This window comes from Bubalus kerabau, chromosome 4 (assembly GCF_029407905.1).
Source record: "Bubalus kerabau isolate K-KA32 ecotype Philippines breed swamp buffalo chromosome 4, PCC_UOA_SB_1v2, whole genome shotgun sequence".
Taxonomy (NCBI): Eukaryota; Metazoa; Chordata; class Mammalia; order Artiodactyla; family Bovidae; genus Bubalus; species Bubalus kerabau.
The window spans coordinates 93911607-93939447 of NC_073627.1; the positions used below are offsets into that span (position 1 = coordinate 93911607).

The 27841-nt window shown below is 41.2% G+C and overlaps 1 long non-coding RNA gene across 1 annotated transcript in view; it reads right to left on the reverse strand.

Moving 5' to 3' along the window:
- Positions 1–211: 211 nt before the first annotated feature.
- Positions 212–27841, reverse strand: part of LOC129651552 (uncharacterized) — a 44163-nt gene continuing 16533 nt past the window's right edge. Inside the window, exons 2-4 of the long non-coding RNA XR_008714195.1 lie at positions 26668–26777; positions 603–776; positions 212–494 (exon numbers count right to left, since the gene is read on the reverse strand). This is a non-coding gene — a long non-coding RNA (uncharacterized LOC129651552). The remainder of the gene's footprint in view (positions 495–602; positions 777–26667; positions 26778–27841) is intronic.

Sequence of the window (27841 nt, forward strand, 5' to 3'; positions counted from 1 at the left end):
CAATCACCTTTGCCTGTCTTGGAGGTTTCCCAGCTGGAAAGGGCTGTCTCCCTGGGGGACTTCATACAAACAACCTGGATTTAACATGGCCCATGAATTTCATCTCTAGCCTCACAAATTTATATCTTTGGACAAGACCAGAGGTTGTGTTGCCCCAAGTCATGAGGAATAAATTAGGGCAGTAACTCTTAAGTCAGTGTCAAGAGTCTTTGTTTCTCAGGATGTTAATCACTTTGCTGTACTAAAAATGGCTTATGGTCATATTCAAACAAATTTGAGAAAAACATAGTTAAGTTCCAACATAATTACACCTATTTGAGTCAAAGAGATTTTTCATTTGAGGACCTGTCAGAGCCTTTAATATGCTAACAAGCTGTTGAAACCACTAAAGGGAAATATAGACTATAACATATCCCCAGAGGCTTTGATCTTGAATTTCTTTGCAGCAGGATACCCAGGTACATCTTCTAGAACTTGGGTTCTATGGAAGAGAACTGGGAAAACAATGAATCAGAGCATTAAGTATTTAGATGATAGTGTTCTGTCCGGGGTTTCATCAGGAGATTGGTAATTCAGTGTATGGAAGGTTGTTTATTACTCACCCACTTCTTGGACGTGGTGAAATGCTGGCACCCCAGGGTTTCAATGTACAAAGGCCTGTGCTGCAAGAGCAGGCAACTGACTCATCTGGCAGGAGTGACGAGGACACCATATTCTATCAGAAGCAGAACACCCTGGAGTGCTGGATCTTTCTTCTTTACAGAGGATACAGGAACCTAGAAAGAGAGGCAAAGGGCCTGAAGAACCTTTGTGGGAACACAAAGTAATCACTTTTTGTGTCTGAAAATACATCCTGGTAGACAGCCTATTTTTCCAGGAATCCAGACACAGACATCAGACTCTCTTTGGAAGACCCCTGGGTGAATCTGAGAGACAGACATGGTAAAGAGGAGAGGCAGGTTCCTCTAGTAGGCATGGGTGGTGCATCCCACTGCTGGGCAGAGAGTCTTAAGCCACAGTCACCCAACCTATGGTCCTCCCTCTGCAGACATTAACATGACATTTCCATCCTGTCAGTTTTGACAGGTAAAAGAGAAGGTGGCTATTAAAACATGCGGGAGGTCTCCAGACCACTTTAACCTCCCTTGAGACTTTCCTGGAACCGGGCCAGTATATTAAATACTGTCTCCAGCTAGTAGTATTTTCCTTGTTTCAATGTCTTTAGCATACGAGGTTCCATACATAGTCTAATGCTCACAGCTGGAGTGGCTGTTTTCTCCCTTTGGTCACAGTCATTAATGCCCCTTGTCCAGGGCGTTGTCCTCATCACCTATCTCTCCCTGGGTCCTAGACAGGCTAGCAGTGGAAGCCTCTGGGTTCCATCTTGCATCAGTCAGGAGAAGCTGCTTAGGCTGCAGTAACAAACACCCCCACGTTTCAGTGGCTTCAAGCAAAAGTGTTATTTCTTACTCATTCCACACGTTCATCTCCCAACAGCAGGGGGCTCTGCTCCACCCTGGCCTCAGAGGCTCAGGCTAATAGATGCTGAACCAATTAGTGCACAGCTAGCCACATAGGAGAAAGAAAGGCAAAGGGGAAACCTTACACTGACTCTCAAAGACTTTTATTCACATTTCAATATTAGTATTTCTCAGAGTAGCTGTAATTTACTGAATGCTTACTCTGGGTAAAACACTCTACAGCCATTTAATCCCAAGCACAATAAAATTATGACATACTTATTTCCTCTATTTTTAAAATAAGGGACCAAAGTCTTAGAGAGATTAACTTACCATACCTCTAGCAAGTGGCAGAAACTGGCTTTGATTCCTAATCCAGCTAGCTCCCAAATTCTTGCTTTTAACTTGCCTTCCTCACTAAAGAAGTTTCTATGATTTCTTATTTATTTATTTATATGTATTTCTTATTTCTTACATTTATCCCTTACTACTTATTTATGTGAAAAAACTTATAAAAATGTAACCAATCAGTTATATATTAAAGAAATTATCTTATTGAAAGTGGAAAATTGAAGTGAAAATGTATTATATATAAGCAAAAGGCAAATAACAATTAGTATAGTATTTACTTTCATCATTGTTATTCATCTTCTGGTGAAGTTGCTAGCATATTTTCATACTCATAAGAAGAACCTTATTCATTCAGCAACCATTTTCCTTTTTCCCCCCAAAACATCTCTTGACAAGTCTCTGAATAATTAATTTACATTTTAAGAGACTCTTCTTCAGTGTTAGAGTCCATTGCAGATGACTTCTTTCCAGCCCAGAAGCTGCTAATCAGTGACCCTAGGCTTTCTGTTGGAGGCCTTCGAATTCATGCTCAGAACCAACAGAATGAATTCACACATTTGTAATGCTCAATGACGTAATTCATTCAGTTAACCATTTGTCAAAATATTTGCATTTCCAAAATATTTTTGATGTTTTATGGGGATAATGAAAGCAATTATTTAAAATCCAGACTGTTCTGGAAAACACAGAATATACGGTAATTATAGATTGTAGCTGTTCCTAACTACCAACAGTACTTAAAAAAAAAAGGAATTTCCTCTTACTTGTATTTATATCTTCTTGGTATAAGTCAACTAATCAGCTGACATAGCGTTGCCTGGGTAGAAGGTTATTTCTCTTCTCACAAGTGAAATTTCTTTAAATTTCATATCTTGTCTTTTCCTCCCTCCCCCACTCTTTCTCTTCTTCTCTCTCTCTCTCCTATCATCCCTTACCTAAATCCAAATTGTCCTTACAGCTCAACTCTTGTCTATGGGAAAACTAGAAATGACGATCAAAAATCTGATCACCTTCTGTCTTCTTACAACAGAATTTGAAGTCCCTTCCATAAGGAATTAGGATGGCTCTTCATCCATCCCCCCATAGAGGTCACACAATTTCTTTTTAGCAGGCATTGGATGGGAATTGTCAACTCACCAACATCTGAATGATATTAGACCAGAACCAATGGAGAGAAGAGGTCAGAGCTCAGAATTCTCCTTTTGGGTATGCAGGGCAATATGGAGCAGTTCCTAAAAAGTCATGGGTTTGGAGCTAATTCCCAAATCAAAGACTTTGGAGAGGGATTTTTGAAAGGAAACTGCTAAAGTTTTGCCTTTGCAATTGATTTGCTCCCACTTTCTTAAATTAACTCACTACTTTAGATTTAGTCAGTCTTTCAAACAGCCCTACCTAAAAATACAGCCCTATTATCCATGGACACAATTGTTCAATCTTGGCTGCTAATTCAAAGGACAAAAATGCCTAACTAGAAAGGGATTTCTCTGCAGAATACTAGTGGCCTTGGGTGATGTCTTCTGAGTTCACACTATCTCTTAAAAAGTCTATTCTAGGCTTTCTAAGGGTCCAGTTGCCCATAAAATCCTGTAACTGCCCTAGGTATTAGCACCTTTCTGAAAAGCATAGTAAGGAGTAAAAGTAGAACCAACCCTCTAGTGAACTGGGGAGTTGACAGGGTCTCAGCATTAGAGCACAACTCCATAGGCTGCCATTTAGATTACTTTCTGCGTGAACATTCATCTCTGGAGCCATGCAGCCCCAGGAGGTAAGCTGAGGATATGATGGAGTCAGATTATTACTGATTTAAGTTTAAATGGTCATAGGCTATTTAATGAGGAAATGAGTTGCTTTAGAAGTTAATGAATGCATAAAGTTCAAGTATTATTAGGAAAAGAACATAATATTTGAATGACCAGGCTGTCATTAATACAGATAAAAATTTTATCTCTTTGGATAAAAGTTTCTTAACTTGCTCAATACTGATATATGTGCAAAGAAGCCCATTTTCAACCTTTGGACACCTCTGCAGTTTGGGAGCCAATGGGGTCATCTCTTGCCCTTTCTCACTTTCTCCTGGCCTTCAGGAGAAAGGTTATAAGTTTCTTAGAAATAATGACATCATGTCTTTCTAGTTGCTAGTAGCTTCTTTTTCAAGATAGCCTACAAAGGGTTAGGAAATGACCATTCATTTAAGACATCATGCAATAGGTTAACAAACATCCCAGACACACTGAACAGTGTCGTGGTGGGGTGGGAGATTGGCACCTAACATCTGTCCTGCCCTCCTCCCCATGGGTCTCCCTGTGCCACAGAAATTGGAAATATCAAAACCACATTTACAGGACTCCCTTGCAACTAGAGTTCTAGATGTGATTTAAATTGGAAGGCAGACCCAGGCCTGTTTCTTCTGCACAGCATGTAATGAAATAAATCTTCCCCATAAACCAGATCAGATGAATTCTTTTCCCAGCTACTGAACTTAACAGATTCCAAGTTCAACCAACCTCAGTTCCAACCAAAGAAATAAAAACTGCCTCTTAAAATAGCAAAATGCTTTAATAGTGCTACTTAATACTTGTGCTGGTGCCACAAAACAGGTATTCTCAACATTGCAGGTTCAGGAACAAATAAGTATAAGCCCTTAAGAAAGCAATCAGATAAGAAGAACTGAGAACTTCTGAAACTCTATATCCCAGGAATCATTCTTCTTAGAATCCTAATTTTAAAATATAGATAAAAGCTATATGTACTATGAGGTTCACTGCATGCTATTTACAGTGCGTTAAAAGTGGAAACAAGCTAAAACTATGATCATAGGGAGTATAAAATAAACATGCATTATCTACGTGACTTGCCCATAGCAACACGTAGTAGTAGTGTTAGCTGCTCAGTCATGTCCAGCTCTTTGCAACCCCATGGACTGTAGCCCGCCAGGGTCCTCTGTGGGATTCTCCAGGCAAGAATACTGGAGTGGATTGCCATTCCCTTCTCCAGGAAGAAGCAACATGAGGGTATGTTTAAGTGACTCTATTAAATTTAAAAATTAAAACAGTAAAGTATTTGTGCAATATGATAAAAACTATGACAATAAAAAATATGCAAACATGCATAAGAAGTATAATGTCAATATGCCAAAATGGAAGAATAATCTTCTTTGGGTGCAGAGTCTGGGCATCCTTTTTGAAATTTCATTCCATTTTCTGTATTTTTACCCTTAACTTCTTTAATTAAAATGTACATTTTTAAACAGAAAAATAAACTTTTTTAAAAAAAGCTATTTCTAATGCACCAGCATAAAACCTTTTGTGGTTAAGTTTCTACTGCTCAAATTCATCATTCCCCCCTCCGCCATCATCCAATATTTATTAAGCAGGCCCTTTAATGTCACAAGACTCTACTGCCATGCATTGATTTTTATGATCTTACTGGAAAACTGCTAGGTGCATAGAAAGCTATCTGTGCATGGAGTCTGCATGCACATCATATATCACTTTGGATTGCCAGGCGGCAAAGGAAAAATACCATAAACACTCATTTTTACTCCTAGATGGTTTAGTAATTTGCTAAATTTCCTTGTAATTGCTTCTAATTATTCATTACATTACAGTAGAAGGGGGTGGCTATAAATTATCAATGAAAACAAAATTTAAATATAATGCATCTAAAATGCAATGTCTCTGCAGACCCAGGTGGCAACCCATTTTCCTCATTAGGGAAATCCGACAGACGCTGGCAACACATGCTGGTTCTTACTGTGTCAGAGGAGACCGAGCCAGGCAAGCAACATGAAGATGTGATGCTGGCTTTACGGGGATGCTGCAGGAGCGGCTCACCACCTTCACTCAGGTAGGAAAGTATCTGGGGGGCTGACCTCTTCTGGGTTGGGGAGTTTCCCCTGCACCCTCCCCCAAGGGGTCTCGTCATCCCCTGGTAACTCAGAGCAAGGCTGGTGATGACTTCATTCATTCATTCACTCTGCTTTCTTTCATTCACAAAATCTGTATCAAGCACCTGCTCTGAGTGAGGCAGCATGGGAAACAAGCTGCCTTTGAAGGGGCTGAGGGAAGGCGATCTACAAGCACTCACAGTAACCCAAGGTGGTAGATTGTGCCTCCCAAGTGGCACAGTCGTGACCCAACCCCAGTGCTACCTGAGTTCTACCTAAAAAGGGAGCTGAAGAGCTTCAGAAAGGAGGAAGCAATAGAAGTGGACTTTAAAGGATAATTAAAATTGACAGTGTATGTAGCCACTATGGAAAACAGTATGGCCATTCATCAAAAAGTTAAGCAGAGACTTACAACATGATCTATGAATTCCACTTCTGGCAAATACCCAAAAGAAGGGAAAGTGGAGGCAAAAACAGGTATCTGCACTCCCATGTTCACAGCAGCATTATTCACAACTAAAAGGTGGAAACAGCCCAGTGTCCAATAACAGATGAATGGATAGAGATTTTGATAGATCTGTATGACAGAATATTATTCAGGCTAGAAAAGAAATGAAATTCTGATACAGGCTACAACATGGATGAACCTTAAAGACATCATATTACCTGAAATGAGCCAGATACAAAAGGATAAAATATTGTCAACTATCGTATGGTTCCACTTATTTGAGGTACCTGGAAGAGTAGAGTTCATAGAGACAGAAAGTAGAGTGGAGGTTGGCAGGAGCTGGAGGGTAGAGAAAGTGAATTTTTGTTTAGTCAGGCGAGATGAAAGAGTTCTGGGCATGGATGGTGGTGATGGTTACACAATGAAGAGAATGCATTTCATGTTACTGAATGCTACACTTAAAATGGTTGATTTAATGTTACATCTATTTTACCACAGTGTTTAAAAGTGTTGAGAAGAAGAAGGGCACTTGAGCCAGAGCACAGAAATGGGAGAGATGGGCTTCATTCAGGAAACAGGGAGAAGACCAATTTGGCTGAAAGATATTGGATTCAACAATAATAATAATAACAAGAGTAGTGACCACAGTATAACTTTTAAATAGCATTTACTATTATGCACGGGGCTATGTACTACTTCTTTTGCTAGCATTATCTCATTAAGTCTTCTCAATAATCGATAAAGTAGGTACTTACGTTATTCCAAAGTTAAGGCTGAGAAACCAGTGGCTGAGAGAGGGCAAATGACTTGCCCCATAAGCATCAGAGGCAGGACCTGACTGTGTCCCTCTGTTCCCAGAGTACGTTTCTGCCTCCCGTGGGCAATATGGGAGAAGTGGGTTGGACTCTTGAATACCAGATTAAAGAATTTGGTAGTAATGAGTAAAAAGAAGTGGTAGAGGAAAGAATTTTGAGCAGCAAAATAATATAAAGAGAACTACATTTGGGGAATATCAATGCAACAGTGAGAGATTGGAGACTAAAGGGAAACTTGGAATTTTTTCCATTATGTATTAATAATGACAACCTGACTGGAGAGGCTGACGTGGGAGGAGGAGAACGGACAGTGACAGAAGTATCTTCAAGGGCTCAGGAACAGACTAAGTGTGGAGGGTAAGATCATTCCAATATTATTCTGTAGCTTCTAACACTGGGAAGACAGTGTAGCTACCAGAAACAGGAAGCCGGAGAAGGAAACAGGGCTGGGAAGGTAGAGAGGCTACTGGGGACATGTACAGTTGAAAGCACTAGCAGGTCTGGTGGCTGGAAATGTCAGAGTGCTGGAAAATGAAGGTGTCAGATGTTAGTTTCAGAAGCTCAAGCATTCAGGCAGGAAAACTATGGCAGCTAATGTGAGCACAGGGATAATACAGCCAAAACTTCCACATTCAAGCATTTAGGAGTTCTCAAGATGCTGGTTGGCTCCCTGTCTGCTCAATCCTGCCAGTCTACACTCTCTACCCATGCACACCAACCCTATCAATCGCCCATGAACAGATAACCAAGGAATATCAGACACTTGAGGAGATCACAAACATCAGTAAGAAAGAACCAGGTGAACAAACACAAATGATGACCCCAGAGGAACTGGAGATAATACAGTTAACCAAACTCTCTTTCTCTGGCATCCTGTGAGATGTGAGAGAAAACTGTATCCATAAAATAAGATCATGTTTCCATGATAAAAGAACTACCAGCAATCCATAAAGAATTCTTTGAAATAAAATGATCAGTGTCATAGTAACAACATTTCAATAGAAAATTTGGAGTCAGGGAAGTAGTCCAGAAAGCTGACCAAGTAGTTAACAAGCCCTAAGACACAGGAAGGAGAAACCCAGATTACCAGTCCAGGAGAACGAACCTCTGAGCAATCAAAGACATGACATACAAGTGAAAGCTGTATGTTATGTCAAAGGAGTCCAGTTAGTTTCCAGCATGAGAAATAAAAGAACCACACCTAGATATAGCCTCGTAAAACCTCCACACCAACAGTACAGAAATACTGAAATCTTCCAGAGCTGAAAAGATAGACCATCTTCATGGGTGCCATGAGGATGGGAGCCCAGAAGACAGTGGAGGCCACATGTGAGACACTCTCCCTGTAAAGTTTCCTTTTGAAGGCCTGCCTTGGGCAGCACAGTCAGTCCCAGTGAGCCAGAATTTACTTCCCTCCCATGGCTGTCCTAACTTTCAGGAGAGAACTTCTTATTTGCAAAGCAGTCCACGTGGGTCTGATGCTATCACCAGGACAGAGTGATCAGGGAATGAAAGAAGAGCCTCTCCCTCTCATCATCTCCCCCAGCTCTGCAGAGAAGGAAAGGACACTGGATGAGTGGAAATGAGACATGGAGTCACTCAGTGTCTATGACTAGGGTAAGGAAAGAGTAAGGAGCTGAGACACCCTTCCAACCGAAGGGTGGGGAGGTGAGAGTCCCTTCTGAGAAGAGAGGCACTTGCATTTCAGCTGAGCTTCTCACACAGCTGTCAATCCCTGTTCTGCCTCCTCCATTCACTATTAGCTTTGGGAGAGCGAGGCCTGGATCTTATCAAGCTTCTCTTTTCACCCCGCACATACGCACTGTGCACCCAGTCCTGGTACACAGTCCAGTAGATGTCGAGCGGCTGTCTGGACCAGATGCAGGAATGGATGAATTTCTCCTTTTGTTTGGCAGAAAAGGTGACAGTGGCTGCTGGCTGGCCGTGCCTCAGAAAAGTAGGCACATTCTGCTCCATTATTAACAGAAGCTCTGCGTAATTGGGCTTGTTGTCACTCCTAACAACAGAGAAGACCATTTTGCCTGTCATCCTTCAGAAAAATTGTGAATAATAAGTTCATATGGATTATTAAAACTTCACCTCTAAGAGAATTACACTGCAAAATATTTAAAACACAGCATTTTCCCTCATCGCTACTCTTCCTCAGATGCCGTCTTTCATTCCTGCTTCCAGGACGGTCTTTCTGTGGCTGTTCCTCAGTGTCTTTGCTGACACTGTCTTCTTTGCCTGTGGCTTTAACATGCACTGACACTCACTAGAAGGGTTTCTGCTCCGGTGCACGATCTATATGCCAGCTTTGAAGCTCCATGTGGAGACTCCTCGGATACTTGATTTCCACCACTGTGTTCCCTGGATCCTACAACCCACTCATCATCTTCATTTAAAGCCTAAATGCTGCCTCTGAACCATGTCCTAAAGGGCATCCTATACATACAAGTCCAGTGTCCTTCAACTCACAGAGAAACATTCACCTTGTATAATTCATGCATGTTACTGGCCTCTGGCAGGAACTTAAGTCTACTTTTCTCACCTCCTTTTTCCCTCCACATGATCCAGACCACAGGTCCTTATTTGTACCCCTGCAACACCCACGCTCCCTGGAGTGCTGCTCAAGGTCACTTCCTCTGTAGTAAGAAAGGACTCTCCCTTGTTTCACCCACAATGTGCATGAACCTGCCACAACCACTGTCTCCATATTATATTAAATGGTATATTCCTATGTTTCTTTTTCCCTGCTGAAATCCACATATTCTTATGTTATGATTTAGCAATATCTAATGGCACAAGGATGGAGGAGCCTGGTGGGCTGCAGTCCATGGGGTCGCTAAGAGTTGCACACAACTGAGCTACTTCCCTTTCACTTTTCACTTTCATGCATTGGAGAAGGAAATGGCAACCCATTCTAGTGTTCTTGCCTGGAGAATCCCAGGGATGGGGGAGCCTGGTAGGCTGCCATCTATGGGGTCACACAGAGTCGGACATGACTAAAGCGACTTAGCAGCAGCAGCAGCAATGGCACAAGGATGCTGTCTCCAGCTGGGCCTGAGTTCCCGCTCTTAGGGAGGGAGGTGTGGAGGGAAGGGAGAGGGAGGATCATCACGGTGCTATCTCTGGACGTTTGCACAGTCTGAAGATGAATGGCTCATCCAGAAATAACTGGATGGCTCACAGTAACCAAACTTATAAGAAATTAATGTATAAATCAGAAAGCCAGTGCATTAGTTTATAATGGCAGATAGAATGCTCTTGCTTTCTTTTTAACAAAGTTCATATCTACTTTTGAGGGATCCACCTTTCCAGGACCCAGTTGCCTAAAATACCAAGGTAGGAATCAGACACTTGATAGAAGAGTATGTAATCAGAATGAAAGGAGCTGAACAATCTCGTGCAACATTTCTGTCCAGTTTCTGAAAGGCCTGGTGAATTATCCCTGCCCTTCTGACAAAGTTTATCTAATTAATGGCTAGACGATGTGCGTTCACTAAACACAGAGCCCTTCTCCCTTGAAGAAAACTAGACAGCACCCTCAACTCAGGCTGCCTGGCTCAATTTTCCCCACAGTCTACTGATATCACCACCATTGTGATTAACTTAGGAAATGAATTCTTAGAGGGCTGTTTTTATCTTTTATATGTGTGTGCTGGAAGGGTGCAGGGAGATTGAGGGTGGTCTTCCATTCAATCCCCTAAATTCAGAGGTTGGCTAGTATCTTTGTATTTCACCATTATAATGTTCAAACTGCATTTTCATCATGTTTAGAATCTACTGATATAATCTCTGGATTTCTGTTCAATTCAGTTCAGTCACTCAGTCGTGTCTGACTCTTTGCGACCCCATGAATCCCAGCACGCCAGGCCTCCCTGTCCATCACCAACTCCCGGAGTTTAACCAAACCCATGTCCATCAAGTTGGTGATGCCATCCAGCCATCTCATCCTCTGTCATCCCCTTCTCCTCCTGCCCCCAGTCCCTCCCAGCATCAGAGTCTTTTCCAATGAGTCAACTCTTTGCACGAGGTGGCCAAAGTATTGGAGTTTCAGCTTCAGCACCAGTCCTTCCAGTGAACACCCAGGACTGATCTCCTTTAGAATGGACTGGTTGGATCTCCTTGCAGTCCAAGGGACTCTCAAGAGTCTTCTCCAACACCACAGTTCAAAGGCATCAATTCTTCAGCACTCAGCTTTCTTCACAGTCCAACTCTCACATCCATACATGACTACTGGAAAAACCATAGCCTTGACGAGACGAACCTTTGTTGGCAAAGTAATGTCTCTGCTTTTTAATATGCTATCTGGTTGTCAAAAACAACCCCTGCAAAAACCTCCCAATTTCCAGATCTAGAGTTCTAGTCCTATCTCAGCCACTACCTTGCTGTGTGACCCCTCTCTGTGTCTTCTGAATAGTATCTACATTGAAGGAGATAGGACCAAGTGGTTTCTAAGGTCCTTTCCATCTTTATAATTCAAGAATTTTATGCCTGAGACTAGTAACCTTTCTTTAAAAATCAAATGATCGCATAACACAATGACTCCTTCATAGGTCTTAGACATGCAGCAAATGAAAATTTGCACTGAAACTGATTGCAGAAATCAGAAAAGAAGCAATGAGACGAGGACAGGTGTCAAGAATAGTCTGAAAGGACAAGTTTCTGGGCTCAACTGCAGGTCTGTCTTAGGTTCCAAGATGATTGGGGGAGGGGGACAGAGGGGTATATTTTATGACTAACAAAAAGGGCTTTGAAACACTTGGATGAAATGTACCATATAAGGACTAAATACTCTAATTGGGCCTTTTCTGTCTCATTATTTGCCAGTGAAACTAATCCTGCTGATCTCTAGATAATAGGGGAATTTAGAAACAGAATTCCATACTCAGATAAAATCCAAGCATTCACCCTTGACCATTAATAAGTGTTGTATGTATGAGACTTGGGGTGTCCTCTTCTCCCTTAACTACAAAATGTCTCTTTACAGCCCACATTTCACACCCTTGCATAAAATGCACTTTTGCTGAAATGGTTACTGTGGAGTGGGGTTCTATAGTGGGCATGCGGGGGGCGGGGGGGCGGGGGTGCTGAACATGTCTGGGCTGTGTGCAAACACACGGTGGGGCATCTGGATGGGTTTACAGTAAGCGCAAGTGCCCCACTGGGACTGCAGTCTTTTACCTCTCACCAGGGGGAGAGAGGGAGGGGGGTGTCTGCCATTGACCGGGTGCTACAGCCCCAGCAATCAATTCACCACTAATGAGGGCTGCAGCTGGGAACAGAGAGGAGCCAGTGGGAGTTTTCAGGTAGCAAGGCTCTCTGCAGACACAACAGAAACACAAGAAATGGCGACCAGTGTGTCTGTCCACTTCACCTTTGCACACTGCAAACTCTGAGATGGGTAATGTGAGCCAGTAGTGAAGGCCAAAGGCAGAGGCTCAGACACAGGATGCTTTCCTGGTTGAAATGGAGGTCTTAACTAATTCATCAGCCCAGGGCACAACCAGCACCAGAGATGGCAAATAAGGGAAAGAAAGATGATCTTTTAAGACTGCAGGACCTTTAGAATGTTGAAAAACTCAGCCAGGAAAAGGAAAAAGTGGCATTCCTTACAGCTACTGCTCATCTCTTGTAGACCAAAGATCAAGAACCCATGATCCACAGGAGAAATTTTGCCCAGTGCCGTGCTTTCGTTGCTTGACCTAGTACTGGCTTTGTGTTCTGTTTTGTTCTATTTTAATTTCAAAAGTCTTCAGTGAATTCTGGGCTGTAGGTCTGTGCACATCACAGTGTGACAGTTCCCAGCTGCTCCCCTGTACACCAAATGTCCCAGGGCTCCCTTGCCCTCAGCCACATTTCTACTACCTGGCTTGTCCCTACTGCTGCTGCTGCTGCTGCTAAGTCACTTCAGTCATGTCCGACTCTGTGCGACCCCAGAGACAGCAGCCCACTAGGCCCCTCTGTCCCTGGGATTCTCCAGGCAAGAACACTGGAGTGGGTTGCCATTTCCTTCTCCAATGCATGAAAGTGAAAAGTGAAAGTGAAGTCACTCAGTCGTGCCCGACTCTTAGCGACCCCATGGACTGCTCCCTACAAGTATCTAAATTATCTAAATTTGACACTAAGATATAGAATATCAAAATTTCTCAGTAAAGCTCTATGGACTAGATGGTGACAGTGTTCTGCCCTTGAGAGTTGTTTGAAGTTAGGAGTTGCAGGAGGTGGTAGACGGCCTTTCCCTGGGGGCCCTTCACATTATGGAAGAGTCTGCCCTTGGAAGGATGAGGTGTTCAACTCCATCTAATATGGAAGCCAAACTGAATGCATTATTTTATATTCTTTTATATATAAAAGAATATAAAATTCTTTTTTTTTGAAGTTCAAAGGCAATTTATTTAGGCAAGGGGACATTTCTGCATGTATCAAAATTTCTTTTATACATAAAAGAATATAAAATTATACATAAAAAAATATAATATATATATATATATATTGTTGCTGTTCTGTTGCTAAGTTGTGTCCACCTCTTTGAAACCCAATGGACTGCAGCACACCAGGCTTCCCTGTCCTTCACTATCTTCTGGAGTTTGCTCAAATTCACGTCCATTGAATCAGTGATGGCATCCCACCATCTCATCCTCTGTCACTCCCTTTTCCTCTTGCTGAAGCATCAGGGTCTTTACCAATGAGTCAACTCTGCATCAGGTGGCCAAAGTATTGGAGCTTCAGCTTCAGCATCAGTCCTTCCAGTGAATATTCAGGGTTGATTTCCTTTAGGATTGACTATCCAAAGGACTCTCAAGAGTTTTCTCCAGCACCACAGTTTGAAAGCATCAATTCTTTGACACTCAGCCTTCTTTATGGTCCAACGCTCAGATCTGTACATGACTACTGGGAAAATCATAACTTTGACTATATTTACATATATAAAACATATATGACATATATTAGATATAACTGCTTATAAACATATTTTATATTATGTAACTATATATAAGAATATATATATGGTATATATACTTTTGCTGCACTGTGCTTAGTTGCTCATTTGGGTTTGACTCTTGGTGACCTCATGGACTGTAGCCCCCCAGGCTCCTCTGTCCATGGGGATTCTCCAGGCAAGAATACTACAGCGGGTTGCCATACCCTCCTCCAGGGCATCTTCTCAACCTAGGACTCAAACCCAGGTCTCCTGCATTGCAGGCAGATTCTTTACCAGCTGAACTACCAGGGAAGTCCCATATACACTTTTATTAAGATGTAATTCATATATCATACAATCTACCCATTTAGGGTATATAATTCAATGGTTTTTGGTATATTCACAGATATATGCAACCATCACCATAGTCAATTTTAGAATTTTCTTATCAACTTAAAAAGATACCCCATATGTTCCAGCACTCTCACCCTTCCCACCTCAGGCAATAATTAATGTTTACTCTGTCTCTGTAGATTTGCCTATTCTGGATATTTCATATAAATGGAATCACATGTGTGATCATTTGTGTCTGGCTTCTTTATTTAACATACTGTTTTAAAGCTCTTCCATGTTGTACCATGAATCAATATTTCATTCCCTTTTATGGCCAAATTATATCCAATTTTGTGGACATACTGGACTTTATTTATCCATTCATCAGTTAATGGACATTGGGCAGTTTCCATTTTTTGCTATTATGAATAATGCTACTATAAACATTTCTGTATAAGATTTTATATGGACATTACATTGTCATTTAAGTGTGTATTGAGGAGCAGAATCACATGACAACATTAGGTTTAACCACTTGAGAAACTGCCAGACTTCTTTCAAAAGTGGTTGCACCATTTTACATTCCCACTAGCAATCTGTGAGGATTCGATTTCCCCTCATCCTAACACTTGTTACCATCTGACTTTTTAAAATCATACCCATCTGACTGGGTATGAAGTGGTCTCATTGTGGCTTTGGCTTGCAAGATGTTGAACATTTTCTTATGTGCTTATTGTCTCTTTATATACCTCCTTTGGAGAAATATCTATACTAATTCTTTGTCCACTTTAATGAGTTATTTGCCTTATTATTGAGTAGTAAGGATTCTTATATATTTTGAATACAAGCTCTTTTTTGCAAATGTAATTTGCAATTATTTTTTGCATTCTATGGATTGTCCTTTCACATCATAGATAGTATCCTTTGATACATGAAAGATGTTAATTTTGAAGACATCCAGTTTATCTATTTCTTTTGCTGCTGATATTTTGGTGTCAAATTTAATGTTCTATTTCCAAATATGAGATCACAAAGACTTACTCCATGTTTTTTTAAAATTTATTTCTTTTAAATTGGAGGCTAATTACTTTACAATATTGTAGTGGTTTTTGCCATACATTGACATGAATCAGCCATGGATGTACATGTGTCCCTCATCCTGAATCCCCCTCCCACCTCCCTCACCATCCCATCCCTCTATGTCCTCCCAGTGCACCAGCCCTGATCACCCTGTCTCATGCATCAAACCCAGATTGGTGATCTGTTTCACATGATAATATACATGTTTCAATGCTATTCTCTCAAGTCATCCCACCCTCACCTTCTCCCACAGAGTCCAAAAGATTTTCTACACATCTGTGTGTCTTTTGCTGTCTCATATATAGGGTTATCGTTACCTTCTAAATTCCATATATATGCATTAGTATACTGTATTGCTGTTTTTCTTTCTGACTTACTTCACTCTGTATAATAGGCTCCAGTTTCATCCACCTCATTAGAACGGATTCAAATGTATTCTTTTTAATGGCTGAGTAATACTCCATTGTGTATATGTACCACAGCTTTCTTATCCATTCACCTGCTGATGGACATCTAGGTTGCTTCCATGTCCTGGCTATTATAAATAGTGCTGCATTGATCATTGGGGTACACGTGTCTCTTTTAATTCTTGTTTCCTCAGTGTGTATGCCCAGCAGTGTGCTTACTGGCAGTTCTATTTCCAGTTTTTTAAGGAATCTCCACACTGTTCTCCATAATGTCTATAACTAATTTGCATTCCCACCAACAGTGTAAGAGGGTTTCCTTTTCTCCACACCCTCTCCAGCATTTATTGTTTGTAGACTTTTGGATAGCAGCCATTCTGAGTGGCATGAGATGGTACCTCATTGTGGTTTTGATTTGCATTTCTCTGATAATGAGTGATGTTGAGCATCTTTTCATGTGTTTGAAAGCCAACTGTATGTCTTCTTTGGAGAAATGTCTGTTTAGTTCTTTGGCCCATTTTTTGATTGGGTCATTTATTTTTCTGGAATTGAGCTGCAGGAGCTGCTTGTATATTTTTGAGATTAATTCTTTGTCAGTTGCTTCGTTTGCTATTATTTTCTCCCATTCTGAAGGCTGTCTTTTCACCTTGCTTATAGTTTCCTTTGTTGTGCAAAAGCTTTTGAGTTTAATTAGGTCCCATTTGTTGCTTTTTGCTTTTATTTCCATTACTCTGGAAGGTGGGTCATAGAGGATCCTGCTGTGATTTATGTCGGAGAGTGTTTTGCCTATGTTTTCCTCTAGGAGTTTTATAGTTTCTGGTCTTACATTTAGATCTTTAATCCATTTTGAGTTTATTTTTGTGTATGGTGTTAGAAAGTGTTCTCAGTACAGTTCAGTCGCTCAGTCGTGTCTGACTCTTTGCGACCCCATGAACCACAGCACGCCAGGCCTCCCTGTCCATCATCAACTCCTGGAGTTCACTCAAACTCATGTCCATCGAGTCAGTGATGCCATCCAGCCATCTCATCCTCTGTCGTCCCCTTCTTCTCCTGCCCCCAATCCCTCCCAGCATCAGAGTCTTTTCCAATGAGTCAACTCTTTGCATGAGGTGGCCAAAGTATTGGAATTTCAGCTTCAGCATCAGTCCTTCCAAAGAACACCCAGGACTGATCTCCTTTAGGATGGAGTTGTTGGATCTCCTTGCAGTCCAAGGGACTCTCAAGAGTCTTCTCCAGCACCACAGTTCAAAAGCATCAATTCTTTGGCACTCAGCTTTCTTCACAGTCCAACTCTCACATCCATACATGACCACTGGAAAAACCATAGCCTTGACTAGATGGACCTTTGTTGGCAAAGTAATATCTCTGCTTTTTAATATGCTATCTAGGTTGGTCATAACTTTCCTTCCAAAGAGTAAGCGTCTTTTAATTTCATGGCTGCAATCACCATCTGCAGTGATTTTGGAGCCCCAAAAAATAGTTTCATTCTTTTCCAAGTGGTTGACCAGTTTTCCCAGCACCACTCATTAAAGAGATTGTCTTTTCTCCATTGTATATTCTTGCCTCCTTTGTCAAAGATAAGGTGTCCAATGGGGCATGGGTTAATCTCTGGGCTTTCTATTTTGTTCCATTGATCTATACTTCTGTCTTTGTGCCAGTACCTTACTGTCTTGATGGCTGTAGCTTTGTAGTAGAGCCTGAAGTCAGGCAGGTTGATTCCTCCAGTTCCATTCTTCTTTCTCAAGATTGCTTTGGCTATTCGAGGTTTTTTGTATTTTCATACAAATTGTGAAATTATTTGTTCTAGTTCTCTGAAAAATACTGTTGGTAGCTTGACAGGGATTGTACTGAATCTATAGCTTGCTTTGGGTAGTATACTCATTTTCACTATATTGATTCTTCCAATCCATGAACATGGTATATTTCTTCATCTATTTGTGTCTTCTTTGATTTCTTTCATCAGTATGTTCTAGTTTTCTATATATAGGTCTTTCGTTTCTTTAGGTAGATATATCCCTAAGTATTTTATTCTTTTTGTTGCAATGGTGAATGGAATTGTTTCCTTAATTTCTCTTTCTGTTTCCTCATTGTTAGTGTATAGAATGCAAGGGATTTCTGTGTTTTAATTTTTATATCCTGCAACTTTTATATATTCATTGATTAGCTCTAGTAATTTTATGGTGGAGTCTTTAGGGTTTTCTATGTAGATGATCATGTTATCTGCAAACAGTGAGAGTTTTACGTCTTCTTTTCCAATCTGGATTCCTTTCTTTTTCTTCTCTGATTGCTGTGGCTAAAACTTCCAGAACTGTTGAATAGTAATGGTGAGAGTGGGCACGCTTGTCTTGTTCCTGACTTTAGGGGAAATGCTTTCAATTTTTCACCTTTGAGGATAATGTTTGCTGTGGGTTTATCATATATGGCTTTTATTATGTTGAGGTATGTTCCTTCTATTCCTGCCTTCTGGAGAGTTTTTATCATAAATGGATGTTGAATTTTGTCAAAGGCTTTCTCTGCATCTATTGAGATAATCATATGTTTTTATCTCTCTATTTGATAATGTGGTATATCATATTGATTGATTTGTGGATATTAAAGAATCCTTGCATCCCTGGGATAAAGCCCACTTGGTCATGATGTATGATCTTTTTAGTATGTTGTTGGATTCTGTTTGCTAGAATTTTGTTAAGGATTTTTGCATCTATGTTTATCAGTGATATTAGCCTGTAGTTTTCTTTTGTTGTGGCATCTCTGTCTGGTTTTGGTATTAGGGTGATGGTCGCCTCATAGAATGAGTTTGGAAGTTTACCTTCCTCTGCAATTCTCTGGAAGAGTTTGAGTAGAATAGGTGTTAGCTCTTCTCTAAATTTGTGGTAAAATTCAGCTCTGAAGCCGTCTGGTCCAGGGCTTTTCTTTGCTGGAAGATTTCTGATTAGGGTTTCGATTTCCATGCTTGTGATGGGTCTGTTAAGATTTTCTATTTCTTCCTGGTTCAGTTTTGGAAAGTTATACTTTTCTAAGAATTTGTCCATTTCTTCCAAGTTGTCAATTTTATTGGCATATAGTTGCTGATAGTAGTCTCTTATGACCCTTTGTATTTCTGTGTTGTCTGTTGTGATTTCTCCATTTTCATTTCTAATTTTGTTGATTTGATTCTTCTCCCTTTGTTTCTTGATGGGTCTGGCTAATGGTTTATCGATTTTATTTATCTTCTCAAAGAACCAGCTTTTAGCTTTGTTGAAATTTGCTATGGTCTCTTTTGTTTCTTTTGCATTTATTTCTGCCCTCCTTTTTAAGACTTCTTTCCTTCTACTAACCCTGGGGTTCTTAATTTCTTCCTTTCCTAGTTCCTTTAGGTGTAGAGTTAGGTTATTTGACTTTTTTTTCTTGTTTCTTGAGGTAAGCCTGTATTGCTATGAATCTTCTCCTTAGCACTGCTTTTACAGTGTCCCATAGGTTTTGGGTTGTTGTGTTTTCATTTTCATTCATTTCTATGCATATTTTGATTTCTTTTTTGATTTATTCTGTGATTTAATGGTTATTCAGAAGCTTGTTGTTCAGCCTCCATATGTTGGAATATTTAATCGTTTTTTTTTTTTTTTTCCTGTTATTGACATCTAATCTTACTGCATTGTGATCAGAAAAGATGCTTGGAATGATTTCAACTTTTTTTGAATTTACTAAGGCTAGATTTATGGCCCAAGATGTGATCTATCCTGGATAAGGTTCCGTGTGCACTTGAGAAAAAGGTGAAATTCATTGTTTTTGGGTGAAATGTCCTATAGATATCAATTAGGTCTGACTTGTCCATTGTATCATTTAAAGTTTGTGTTTCCTTGTTAATTTTCTGTTTAGTTGATCTATCCATAGGTGTGAGTGGGGTATTAAAGTCTCACACTGCTGCTACTGCTAAGTCATTTCAGTTGTGTCCGACTCTGTGCAACCCCATAGATGGCAGCCCATCAGGCTCCCCTGTCCCTGGGATTCTCCAGGCAAGAGTACTGGAGTGGGGTGCCATTGCCTTCTCCAAGTCTCACACTATTATTTTGTTATTGTTAATTTCCCCTTTCATACTTGTTAGCATTTGCCTTACATATTGCAGTGCTCCTATGTTGGGTGCTTATATCTTTATAATTGTTATATCTTCTTCTTGGATTGATCTTTTGATCGCTATGTAATGTCCTTCTTTGTCTATTTTCACAGACTTTATTTTAAAGTGTATTTTATCTGATATGAGTATTGCTACTCCTGCTTTCTTTTCGTCTCCATTTGCATGAAGTATCTTTTTCCAGCCCTTCATTTTCAGTCTGTATGTTTCCCTTGTTTTGAGGTGGGTCTCTTGTAAACAGCATATATAGGGGTCTTATTTTTGTATCCATTCAGCCAGTCTTTGTCTTTTGGTTGGGGCATTCAACCCATTTGCATTTAGGTAATTATTGATAAGTATGATCACATTGCCATTTACTTTGTTGTTTTGGGTTTGAGTTTATACACCCTTTTTGTGTTTCCTGTCTAGAGAAGATCCTTTGGCATTTGTTGAAGAGCTGGTTTGGTGGTGCTGAATTCTCTGAGCTTTTGCTTGTTTGTAAAGCTTTTGATTTCTCCTTCATATTTGAAGATCCTTGCTGGGTACAGTAATCTTGGTTGTAGGTTTTTCTCTTTCATCACTTTAAGTATGTCCTGCCATTCCCTTCTGGCCTGAAGAGTTTGTATTGAAAGATCAGCTGTTATCCTTATGGGAATCTCCTTGTGTGTTATTTGTTGTTTTTCCCTTGCTGGTTTTAATATTTGTTCTTTGTGTTTGATCTTTGTTAATTTGATTAATATGTGTCTTGGGGTGTTTTGCCTTGGGTTTATCCTGTTTGGGACTTTCTGGGTTTCTTGGACTTGGGTGGCTATTTCCTTACACATTTTAGGGAAGTTTTCAACTATTATCTCCCCAAGTATTTTCTCATGGCCTTTCTGTCTTCTTCTTCTGGGACTCCTATGATTCGAATGTTGGAGCATTTGACATTGTCCCAGAGGTCCCTGAGGTTGCCCTCATTTCTTTTCATTCTTTTTTCTTTTTTCCTCTCTGCTTCATTTATTTCTACCATTCTATCTTCTACCTCACTTATCCTATCTTCTGCCTCTGTTATTCTACTGTTGGTTCCCCTCCGGAGTGTTTTTTATCTCCTTTATTGCATTATTCATTATTGATTGACTCTTTTTTATTTCTTCTAGGTCCTTGTTAAACATTTCTTGCATTTTCTCAATCCTTTACTCCAGACTATTTGTCTGCAACTCCATTTTGTTTTCAAGATTTTGGATCATTTTTACTATCATTATTCTGAATTCTTTTTCAGGTAGACTCGCTATCTCCTCCTCTTTTGTTTGGTTTGGTGGGCATTTATCATGTTCCTTTACCTGCTAAGTATTTCTCTGCCTTTTCATCTTGTTTAGATTGCTGTGTTTGGGGTGGCTTTTCTGTATTCTGGCAGTTTGTGGTTCCTCTCTATTGTGGAGGTTCCTCCCTGTGGGTGGCTTTGGATGAATAGCTTGTCAGGGTTTCCTGGTTAGGGAAGCTTGCATTGGTGTTCTGGTGGGTGGAGCTGGATTTCTTCTCTCTAGAGTGCAATGAAGTGTCCGGTAGTGAGTTTTGAGATGTCTATGGGTTTGGTGTGACTTTGGGCAGCCTGTATATTGAAGCTCAGGGCTATGTTTCTGCATTGCTGGAGAATTTGTGTGGTATGTCTTGCTCTGGAACTTGTTGGCTCTTGGGTGGAGCTTGGTTTCAGGTATGGAGGCTTTTGGATGAGGTCCTGTCGATTAATGTTCCCTGGAGTCAGGAGTTCTCTGGTGTCCTCAGGTTTTGGACTTAAGCCTCCTGCCTCTGGTTTTCAGTCTTATTCTTACAATAACCTCAAGACTTCTCCATCCATACAGCACCAATGGTAAAACATCTAGGTTAATGGTGAAAAGATTCTCCACAGTGAGGGACACCCAGAGAGGTTCACAGAGTTACATGGAGAAGAGAAGAGGGAGGAGGGAGATAGAGGTGACCAGGAGGAGAAGAGAGGGAATCAAAAAGGGAGAGAGCAATCTAGCCAGTAATCAATTCCCTATGTGCTCTCCACAGTCTGGAACCCTCAGAGAGGTTCACAGAGTTACATAGAGAAGAGAAGAGGGAGGAAGGAGATAGAGGTGACCAGGAGGAGAAAAGGGGGAATCAAAAGGAGAGAGACAAATCTAGCCAGTAATCAGTTCCCTAAGTGTTCTCCACAGCCCGGAACACACAAAGAGATTCACAGAGTTGGGCAGAGAAGAGAAGGGGGATGGAGAAGATAGAGGTGACCTGGGGGAGAAAAAGGGGGAGAGAGTAATCAAGCCAGTGATCACACTCCTAAGTAAAAATGGGTACTAAAGATTGGATTCTTAAAGGTACAAAATTGATAATAAATACCAAAAAGCAAAGATTAAAACTCTAGAGTAGAGGTTAGACTCTCAAAAATACAATATTAAAAAAAAAAAATCACAAAAAGGATAAAAAATATATATGAAGTTTGCTTTAAAAATAGAGTCTTTTTTTTTTTTTTTTTGCAAGGTAATCAGTTCAGTTCAGTCACTCAGTCATGTCCAACTCTTTGCGACCCCATGAATTGCAGCACGCCAGGCCTCCCTGTCCATCACCAACTCCTGGAATTCACTCAAACTCAAGTCCATCGAGTCGGTGATGCCATCCAGCCATCTCATCTTCTATCATTCCCTTTTCCTCCTGCCCCAAATCCCTCCCAGCATGAGTCTTTTCCAATGAGTCAACTCTTCACATGAGGTGGCCAAAGTACTGGAGTTTCAGCTTTAGCATCATTCCTTCCAAAGAACACCCAGGACTGATCTCCTTTAGAATGGACTGGTTGGACCTCCTTGTAGTCCAAGGGACTCTCAAGAGTCTTTGTGAAAATTAAAGGACTAATAGAGGACTTAAAATTTTTTTAAATTTAAAAAGTTATAATAGTAAAAATATATCTAGGAATTTATCTAGAGCTGTTGCGGGCAGTGTGGGGTCAGTTAAATTTCAGATAGAGCCTTGTTCCAGCTACACTTCTCAAGATCTATAGGCCCTTTCCAATGTATTCGGTGCTAATTACAGGGTTTTAATCTGTTGCACCTGTCACTGTCAAAGCAGTTCCCTATGTTTATTTTGGCTTCTTCTGTTTGCAGGTCTCTTCAGTGTCTAATCTCCGCCCTGACACAAGGGTGGTCACTTATTTAGGCTCACCTGTTCAGTTGTGCTATGGGGAGGGAGGAACACTGCAAACAAATATCACTGGTGTGTGTGGGGAGTGCTCACAGTGTCTCAGCCACACTGGGTTTGCCCCTGCTCACAGCATGTGTGCTTTCCCAGTCTACACTGCTCAGGCTCCAGGTTGCTCTGCAGGGGAACTGTCTAAAGTGGGCCCTGGGTTGCGTGCACTTTCCAGGTCTAAGCTGCTGAGGTTCAGGTTCTTGGGTACTCCACAAAGGCACAGACTCAGTTGGGCCTGCGTTTTGTGCCCTTCCCAGATCCGAGGAGCTCAGATGACCAGGTGCTTGGCAAGCGCACTCTCCCCAGGTTGGGGATGTATCTTATCGCCTCCCCTGTCCCAGCTGCTCGGTTTCCTGGGTGCGCAGCAGGTGCACCATCTCAGGTGTGCCCTGTGTCTCTTCTGCGGAGCTGATCTCTGGCTGCAATCCTCCCGGCAGATGTCAACAATCCAGAATCCCAGAAGTCTTGGTTAGCAACTGGGAGCCTGCTCACAGTTTGGTAGAGGATGCCATTTCTGGGGTCGAGATTTCCCCTTTCCAGTTCTAGCTGCTGCCCGCCTGCCTCCCTGTCTCTGGCGGGGGATGGGCCAGACCGCAGCTGGCTAGCTTGCCTCTGGTATTTGCTCAGTCCTTTGTTCTATGAGTGGTCCTTACCCTAAGCAATGCAACCCACACCTCCCTGTTCAGCCCCCACTTGCTGGTGGCGGATGTGAGCGTCTGGGCTACTTCTCTGCTGGGAGTTGCCATTAGGCACATAATCTGTGGGTTTTATTTATTTATTTTTCCTCCCAGTTATGTTGCCCTCTGAGATTCCAAAACTCCCCACAGACCCGCTGGTGAGAGTGTTTTCCGGTGTTTGGAAACTTCTACTCTTTTAAGACTCCCTTCTCGGGATGGATCTCCATCCCTAACTCTTTTGTCTCTCTTTTTATCTTTTATATTTTTTCTCCTTTCGAAGACAATGAGCTGCCTTTCTGGGTGCCCGATGTCCTCTGCCAGCATTCAGAAGTTGTTTTGTGGAATTGGCTCAGCATTCAAATGTTCTTTCAATGAATTTGTGGGGGAGAAAGTGGTCTCCCCGTCCTATTCCTCTGCCATCTTAGGACTGCCCCTCCTCCATGTTCTCTAAGAGTTTCATGGTAGCTCTGAAATTTAGGGGTTTTGATCTACTTTGAGTTAATTTTCACAGTGTATGATGTGAGATTCACTATCATGAAGACTTGCAGAAAACCTGATTTAAAAAATGACATTTCTGTGTTCATGAAACATAGGAACTCTGGCTGTACTAAATGAGATTAAAGGGAGGGATGACTTTTGAAGGTTAAGAATGTGGGGACATCCACCTTTCCGAGACCTCTCTGAGATAAGCATGTCCTTCACCAGCACCACGCCTAACTCTCCCTTTGACTGAAGGAGAAGAGACTCTGTTCTTTCTCCAAATTACCATCATTATAATTTTACAAAGATGTAACTCTGGTCATAGCAAGGATTTTTTTTTTAATATTACTATGGAGAATAGTTTATGTCCTCTTTATCTTAAATACCCTACTCCAGAAAAAGATCCAGCTTTAACTTTGCAGAATTGAGGAAATCACAAAAATGTCATTCCCAGATCAAAAGAACTGTCTGCCCTCAGGTGGGAGTGTCTACTGTTAGCTGAAACAGAAACTCCCAGTCACTTTGAAACTGTGAATACTCCAGCCTCCTATCCCTATTCCAGCCACAAAACCAGACATCAAGTATTGGGGTACAGTCTCTGGGAATTCTGTTACTGAACCTGGTGTATCATGACCGCTTTTCCTCAGCTCTACTCTTGATTCTCCAATTAGAAATATTCTCAAAGAATTTTTTTTAAAAGCAGAGTTATGTATTATTTCAAATTTGGGTTCCAACAAAACATATTCTTATCTCTGATTTGCTATCTTTAAGCTTTTTTGATAATTTCCCTTATGGTTCTTTCTGGTAAGTAAATGAGAATTACTTAGTTCTAACACTGTCCTATGAAAGCAGAAAGGCAACCCCATATGTCAATAGTTAAACTGATAGAAAACTGAGACAACCCAAATGCCTTTAACAAGAATGATACGACTATAAGTGACATGCATCTGTGTGTGTGTATTATTTTTTAACCCAGATAAACTTCTGAGTTATTTAGTACAATATTATTAAGAAGGAAAATGGAACTAATTTTTTGACAAAACTTATTTTACTTAGGTGCCATAAAAATAAATTTGAGGAACAAAATAAATCTTGAAAGTAGACAGTTAATGGAAATAATTTCCTAGATCTAAAAATTGCTTTATAGGCAAATTGAATGCTGGCAAGTCTGTTAAAAAATAAATAATGCTTTCTTTGCTCCAAAACAAGGATTGATCCTCAATTCTTCATTATTAAAATTCAGAAAAAAAATAGAACTATTTCCTATTCTGAGTTATTTATATCCTGGTGTCTCAAATGCCTTTAAGAGAGTATCCAGCCTAGGGTAGCAACCTAAATAAGAAATTGTTGATTTAAATAGGGTGAAAATGTGAATGTTGTCAAGTTCGCCTGTGTGTGTGTGTGTGTGTGTGTGTGTGTGTGTTTGCTCTGTGGAAAGAAAGTGAAAGTGTTAATCTCTCAGTGGAGTCTGACACTTTGCAACCACATGGACTGCATAGCCCACCAGGCTCCTCTGGCCTGGTGGGCTATGGAATTCTCCAGGTAAGAATACTGGAGTTGGTAGCCATTCCCTTCTTCAGGGGATCTTCCTGACCCAGGGACTGAACCCGGGACTTCCACATTGCAGGCAGATTCTTTATCATCTGAGCCACCTGGGATGCTTTCCTCCCCTCAGTATCCAGCCCAGTTCCTCTAAAGAACAGAACTTCAGCCACTTTCTGTGGGTGGATTTGAAGTGAATGGTCCTTATTACTCAACTTTATATAATAATTATGTAAGGTTAAATAGAATAAAAACCTCTTGGACTGGACTTTTTAGCACCCCAGTTGCTTGCAAGATACTCCAGGTTGGCAGGGGTATTTGTGTAGATGTGTCCCTGGGAAATGAACAGGTGGCAAAGCCTGTGGAAGCAGCAAAGGGTCCTCTCCCTGAATCAGTGGAGATGGAGGTGGGGCAGTTCAGCTCTCTCACTCCTCCCCAGTGACCCCAGAGACGCCCCACCATGAGAAGTGCATCATACAGAAATGGCTCCCACGACCCTTTTTCTTTCTGGGCCCCTTCGGTTTCCCCAGTCCTGACACTGTAAGACCCATACAACTCTTTGGTTCACATTCAAGTGATATTTTCTGAATCTTGGCTCTGTACTAGGTTGTGGACACAACGCTGTCCCAGTCTATCAAAAAAGCTTTGCTCAAAGGGAGCATGAAGAACTAAAAAAAGATGGGTTTGTAATCAGTGGGTTAACATGGTATATTGAAAGCCATGGACATGGATGAGTTTGTCTGAAAAGAGTATATATAGGATGAGAAAGACAGGTCTTCAGGATAAGACCCTCAGGAATATCCAATCTAACTGCTGATAAGCTTCCCAGTACCTATCCTCCCCTTCTTCCTTAGTAATAAGGACCTGATAATTCACTTAAAAGACACTGTTTCCCAGCATCTGTTACAGTTGGGAGGTCAGCAGAATGTGAACATAAGAATTGAATGGGGCTTACAAGAATCTTCTTTAATGACTCACCTAGAAGGCCCAACATTTTGCCTTTTCTCTCTTCCTTTAGATGTCTCCTGGCATACGGATGTGATGGCTGCCATCTTGGGCCACAAGGTGACCTTGAGAACGCTAGGATGCTGAAACAGAAAGATAGACACTGAATTCCTCTATGGCCTACCACTGGGCTTCCTTGTTTGTAAGAGAATTACTCTTCTATCTTCAGTCAGTTCAGTTCAGTTCAGTTCAGTCACTCAGTCGTGTCCGACTCTTTGCGAGCCCATGGACTGCAGCACACCAGGCCTCCCTGTCCATCACCAACTCCCGGAGTTTACTCAAACTCATGTCCATCGAGTCAGTGATGCAATCCATCCATCTCACCCTCTGTGATCCCCTTCTCCTCCTGCCCCCAATCCCTCCCAGCATCAGAGTCTTTTACAGTGAGTCAACTCTTTGCATGAAGTGGACAAAAGTACTGGAGTTTCAGCTTTAGCATCATTCCTTCCAAAGAACACCCAGGACTGATCTCCTTTAGAATGGACTGGTTGGACCTCCTTGCAGTCCAAGGGACTCTCAAGAGTCTTCTCCAACACCACAGTTCAAAAGCATCAATTCTTCAGAGCTCAGCTTTCTTCATAGTCCAACTCTCACATCCATACATGACCACTGGAAAAACCATAGCCTTGACTAGACGGGCCTTTGTTGGCAAAGTAACGTCTCTGCTTTTGAATATGCTATCTAGGTTGGTCATAACTTTCCTTCCAAGAAGTAAGCGTCTTTTAATTTCATGGCTGCAATCACCATTTTGCTTGTTTTCTGTGAAGCACATATAAACTCAATCCTAACTGGAAAAGTAAGGTAGAAAAGCGTGAGTCAAGAATGAAGAAAATGAGGGGGCAGTCACTGAGGTAAGAAGGTAAATAAATAGAATGTCACAGATGCCATGGGGACAAAAGTATTCCAAAAAGGAGTGGTCAAAAGTGCCAAATCCTCCTGAGAGAGCAAATAAGGTAACACTAAAAAAATGTTCCTCAACATCCATTTGAATTAGTGGCCTAGAAGTCAGGCCACTGACTTCTAGTTTTATGAAACTGTATAGGTTCATGACTGAGAGGGAACCCTGTTTGGAGTGGGCTGAGTGATGAGAGATGAGGCAATGGAGACCACAGCATAGACAAACCTTTTGAAAAAATGTGGCTGTGAA